A 6,370-nucleotide genomic window follows, 5' to 3' on the forward strand; every position below is an offset into this window, starting at 1 on the left:
ATTCATTTTAATTTGAGGGCATTCTATTGATTAAATACACAGCAGTTGAAAAGGCATGTGACCAAAACGTTAATGGAAGGGATGTTTGAGAAAATAATGTAAGGCCAGTTTTGATAATGCGACGGTGTCCTCTTTCTGAGTATCCATTATGTTCAGTTGTGTGAGATGGGGTTGTTAGATGAGAGATGCCATTGAGAGCTAGGCAATCTTTAAGGCCCATATATTCTCTCCGAATATAGAGTTTGAGTTTTGCGTTCGAAATAATTTTCTACAATGGCTTTGAATTGGATAAAAATTTCTTTTACTTTAGATTTGGTTTTTTGAGGATATAACCATATATATTTGGTGAAGTGATAAAAATAAAAAAACTGACATAATATTTGAATTCATCATGAGATAAAATAGGAGATATCCATACATCAGAAAATATTATTTTAAGAGGTTGCTTTGAATCAAGAGATGAAGTTGAAAACGACAACGTACGACTTTTATTACATAGACATGCTTTGCATGACCAACCTTCAGAAATAGGAGATGATAAACCTAAATTAAAGTGGGAAATAATGTGTTTTAAAATAGGAAGAGCTGGATGGCCTAGACGTTGATACCAATATGAAGACGTAGTTTTGACAGTTGAGAGGGCAAGAATGGGGAAAGTCATATATTTGGCGATGGCCATTCATACACTCCTTCCTTGGTGCTGTCCTTCAACATAATTGTCCCTGTGCGAAAATCCTTCACATGAAAAGAAGAGGGTAGAATTCAACAGATGCATTAATAGTGGTGCAAAACTGAGAAACAGATTTTTTTTTTTTTTCATATTTGGAACACAAAGGACATTATTTAATGTAAATTCAGTAGTGGAGGTTGAAAGAGAGGTGGAATCAGTTTGCGTGATGGAAAGACCCGTGCCATTGCCAATCATAACATCATCAGAGCCAGTATAAGGTGTATGAAGTGTTAAGTTGCTCAAGTCGGCTGAGACATGATGAGAAGCTCCGCTGTCAAGTAACCATGATAAGTTGTTGCAGGCAACATTAGCCGCATAGTGAGCTCAGGGCTGCTAAAGAATTGTTAATGTATTAGTTGGTGGTGCAGATCCCGTGTTAGTATGTTGAATTGAAACCAGCTGGAATGATAACATTTCTTTGCAGTGTGTCCCTTAATATCACAAATTTGAAAGTAACCTAGATAGGAACATGGTGAAGGCCGGTTACCACGAGATGGAGCACCATTGTTAGGGATTCGTACATTAATATTAGGCAATAAACACCAACCTGTGTTGCCATTATTGGATGAAGAAAATGGGCTCCAACTGTTATTGGAATTTTTGGGACCCCAGTTGTTGTATGTCCTATTCATTGGATTGGCAGTGACTGGAAAATTCACTTCGAATTTGGTTTTTGCTTGAAGAGATCTTCAAATGTTAAAAGTTTCTCATGAAGTTCATCAAATGTAATGGGGTTGTCATGAGCTTGAACAGCACGAACAAGTTCTTTATAGTCATCTCCTAGTCCATCAAAAATCTTCTCTGTAAGATCGTCTTCATACATTGGTGCTTCAAGTATAACTAATTCATCTGGACGGGTTTAACATTATGAAGAAAATCAGTAATGTTCAGAGTACCTTTACTGGAATTTTTTATAAGATTTTTGACTTGTTTGATGTGTCCACGAGATGGTTTTGCATGTGTTAGTAAGAATAACCCATGCCTCTTGAAAAGTTTTGACTCTAGCAACAAATGGAATGATCATAGGAGACAGAGATCCAATGAGAGCATTCAGAATCAGTTGATTTTGGCGAACCCACATGTTGTGAGCTGGATTCGGTGTTGTAGTATCATTAACAGTTCGAGTCGTTGGTGGACAAGGATTGAGGCCATCAATATATCTAAGAAGATCAAAAAAGGTGCTACTCTGATAACATATAAACAATGGTAAATTGGGAGAAGACTTGGTCACACGCTTCATTGATTTCAGGAGTGTATATATAGATCACATTACCAGACTAAACAGATGTATGCCTGTATCTAAGGAAGAAGAACTAACAACTTACAGTTAAGAAATATCATAACCAAATAATTTCAAAAGTTAAATTCAAATTACAGATAATACAAATACAGTTTATAAGCATAACATCTTTGTTAGAACAAAAAAAATCTGGTAATTGCGGACCCAATTAGTTTGTTTCATGGTGATAGTTCTTGTGTGATCATTGGCTAAGAAAAATGAGATTATCAATCAAGTTTGCAACAGACGAAGGTTTGTTATCTTCATAGCAATGAAGTCCATATCATAGTCTATTTTTCCAACATCGATGGACAAGGTGTCTGACTATGATCAGAATACTTCCCTCAAGTCAAATAGATATTGATAGACCTCAAAAATTATGAGGGAGGCAGTCAGTGTACTCCATGTTTGTTGGCATAACAGAAATGAAAACATATGGCTTTTCATAAGTACACGTCTACTGGAAATTTGGAAGAAAAAGAAAAAGAAAAATATTATGTAACTGCCATTTGCCAATCATCATATTCTATCTTGTTTATATGACTTCACAGGACATGCATTTAAGATTTGGATTCCAAATAAGTTATTATATTTGGTGTTTATTCATTTCAAAAGGTACTTTGGTTCCATTGAATTTATATTGATAATTGGATGATATCATAATATATATCCTTTTTTAAAGCCCAATATGGATAGTTGCTTGTCTAAAAGCACTTGTTGCATGACAATGAGCATGTGTTCGTGATATAAAGATAAAAGGTAGGCAAGGCATTGGGTTTTCTTCTAAAGAATTAATTGTTTGGATGCTAACATTAAAATCAAAGGAAATGAATGATGACTTACTGACTGTGTTTAGTTATATATGATTGCACGTAGATGCAAGTTTTGGAAATGAAATGGTACGAAAACTACATTGGTAAGTAAGGGAATGTTCTTAAAACCTACTATATAATGATATTTGTAATGGTAACCCAACCGTGCTCAATGACAATCCCAAGATGTTGGTTCAATGGGACAACTAAGTTTTGAAGATTCAATAAGCACTTGAGAGTTATCTCCTACACATTCCTAAAATAAGAAAAGTGTTACCTACAAAAGTTTTAGATTAATTTATACTTTTAATGATTCTTATATCTTAGAGAAACCAAGTGGAATACGGTAGGTACTCTTACTAGGAGATCGCCTATATATGTGAAGTGGGGCCACTACCTTTATAATATTTCAAAGTTTGAATTCACTAAAATACTTTTTTTTTTTTTTTTTTTTGATAATCCAGGTGTCCCAGCTTAGCCGGACTAAATCCTGGACCTCTAGCCCCCGGCCCCTCAGTGACTAGTGGAGGTAAATCGCAGGTTGTGCCCTTGTTGGTTCCCAGGTTCCCACATGGCTTTTACTCCTTCCCCAAAGAGACCCTCCTCCATGGTTATTACATCACCAAGCTGCTCCAACCCTTCCTCTGGTTATTACATCACTTGGCTGCTCCAACCAGGAATCGAACTCCCCACACTTGGTTCCAGAGCCCCCCAATGTGATTGTTCCGCCAACTTGGATGTACCCTGGGGGGCAATTCACTAAAATACTTAATAAATCCAAGAGTTGTTCATGGCCAAAATGAACACAAACATGAGAACTTGAAAATGTTAAGAGGCTATTGCATTGTACTACTGTCTTGGTTTACTCAACGGATGACAATTCAAGATATCGTGTTCACCGATTAGCCAAATAAATTCGATAATATTCCACTGCAATAGGTTAAACCCTTAAGATTCCTATCCCGATATAATAGTTTTCCGCTTGAACTCTCTTTAGTACCTTCAAGTCATTTGCATTAATTTTCATTCATGTGGGGGATTGTTGTAAATTTTTATTAAAAAATTATTAATTTTTTTAATGATTATTTAAGTGATAGTAGTTAGTTGATAAACTTAAGCTGCATAATATGTAGAACATTATGAAATATTCTAAAATTGAAAATGTATGTCTTTCTATATATAAGATCATGACTTCTAAAATTATTTATTTTTCAATAGGTGTGTCTTTTCACATACAGAGACTGATTTCAATAGTTATATCTTTTTTGTAGGGTTGTATCTTTGGATACACAATTTTTTAACTACATACAAACCTTATGCGTTTAGAATTTTCGTTCATTATTTTTCATCCTTGCATTATCAAATTAATTTATATTCACTTCAAAATAATTTTTTATTTATTTTGAGCCGAATTTCAAAAAAAGAGAGCTCGAAACATCAATAAGTTCGCTAGTTTACGTAAATTGAAGTACTCTTACTGCGGGATGTGATCCTTGTATCTTGGAAGCAAAATGTCAGAAAATTATTAATACTCGTGCAGGACATTAACGTCTCAAGGATAAAGAGTCCAACTCTTACTTCGATCTAATTCATATTCGTGTATTTCTCGTTTCTAATTTACATACTCATTTTCGGTAAGTCGAAATTCTATCTGATTTTATGCACGTTAATTTTCCCCAATAATTATTTGAATATAGCTTATACATGTATATTTTTCTCAACAGAGGCTTATACCTTTGATTTTAGTTTGAAGTTTGTTTTGGACCTCGCCTTTCAATCAACAGTTCGCAAGATATTGTGGTATTTGTAACTTTTTATTATGTTAATGAAATAAAGTTCTGTTTCTTATCCAATATAGTTTTTGCTTTGTCTCTTAAAATTGTTACCGTTCCAAAGAAGCCCCTTTATCTTTTTAACTCACCATTTGTCGAAATTTTTTATTTTTTATTTTTTATTTACCTTTCAACAATATGAAGTTGATAAACTCTATTCCGTCATTGTTGTCGTATTAATCTAGACCATTTGATCTGAGATAAATTGTATTGATATATTCGGACACAACACTAATTAACTCGATAGGAGGATTGCGTATCTTAAATCGAAACAGTTACTATTAAACTGTATGAAACTATAAATAACTTATAAAAATAACCTAGTGAATGATAGAGCACAAAGTTATTGTAATCCTATTATAATATTCTCCTTATTTAAATTGATTTCATTTCCCAATTTATAGACTATTATCACTAGATTAGTGGTATTGGTTTCTTTTAGCTTTCAATTATGTCCTCTCTTATGTTAAACAAGAAAGAAGAAAAGGTACTGGTTGCATATATGAGTAGGGTGAAAAGCCTTGCTGATGATCTAGCACTCGTTGGGCCATATAACTGATGCTCAAATTATGTCCTACACCTTGAATGGATTGGTCGACAAATTTAAAGAATTGACGATAGCAATACGTGTTTGTGACACACCTATCACCTTTGAAGACATTTATGATAAATTTCTTGACGAGGAATTAATTTGAAATGTGGAGAGGCAAGGGAAAAAGACTTACAAGTCACTGCATAGCTGACTCAAAATTTTTGTGGTGGTCGAGTTGAATATCGTGGTGGTCAAGGAGGCCATCGTGGTAGCTACAGCAATTTACTCGGAAGCAATTTTGATGACAGAACTCTCAGCCTAACTATATGCAAACCAATCAACAGTAGCCTGCTTATGGACAGGGTATGAGTTATTCAAATTTCCAATCACGCTCACCTTCGTGGAAATCAAAATCTTTATTAGAGGAACCAAGGAAAACTTCGCATTGTCTATCAATTTTGAGATAAACCGGTACACAGAGCAAAGACTTGTCGTTCTCGTGGACAGCCTTCCTCTTATTTTACTCGGCCTCAAGCAAATTTTACCGAATGAGAGTCAAGTCATTCCAATAACAATTGGGTCCTTAACTCGGGTGCTACTCGTCATATTACTTCTGATCTCTAGAATCTCTCTATGCACTTCAATTATGTTGGAAATGAGTACCAAGCACGTCAAGTCAAGTCTTATTACTTCTGATCTCTAGAATCTCTCTATGCAATAAATATCCTTCTTCATATTCCTCTACAAATAAAGTTTTGATTCCTAGCTTTGTAACAAAAGTCAATCTATCTTTTAGAAATTCTTCTAGTTCGTATAATAAACCACTTCAAGTTATTTATTCGGATATTTATGGTCCTGCCCTAGTGACCTCGTTTATAAATTTTTGATATTATGTCATTTTTATTGATTATTTTACAAAGTACAATTGGTTATATTATCTAAAGTTGAAATATGATGTTTAAGGTTTTTGAAAAAAAATTAGCAAACTGAAAAGTACTTTCACACTAAATAAAAGCCTACACGGATGGTGGTGGGGAGTACCAAGCCCTTTCTCACTTTTTAGCCCAACATGGAATCCAACATGAACTTTTCCACCGGCGGAACCAGACAACTTGGGTAAGGAGGTCACAAATAAAATTTATAGGGTACCTTCCAAAAAAAAAAAAATGCTAAACAAAAATTGAG

The sequence above is a fragment of the Olea europaea genome, unplaced genomic scaffold (genome assembly GCF_002742605.1).
Source record: "Olea europaea var. sylvestris unplaced genomic scaffold, O_europaea_v1 scaffold126, whole genome shotgun sequence".
NCBI lineage: Eukaryota > Viridiplantae > Streptophyta > Magnoliopsida > Lamiales > Oleaceae > Olea > Olea europaea.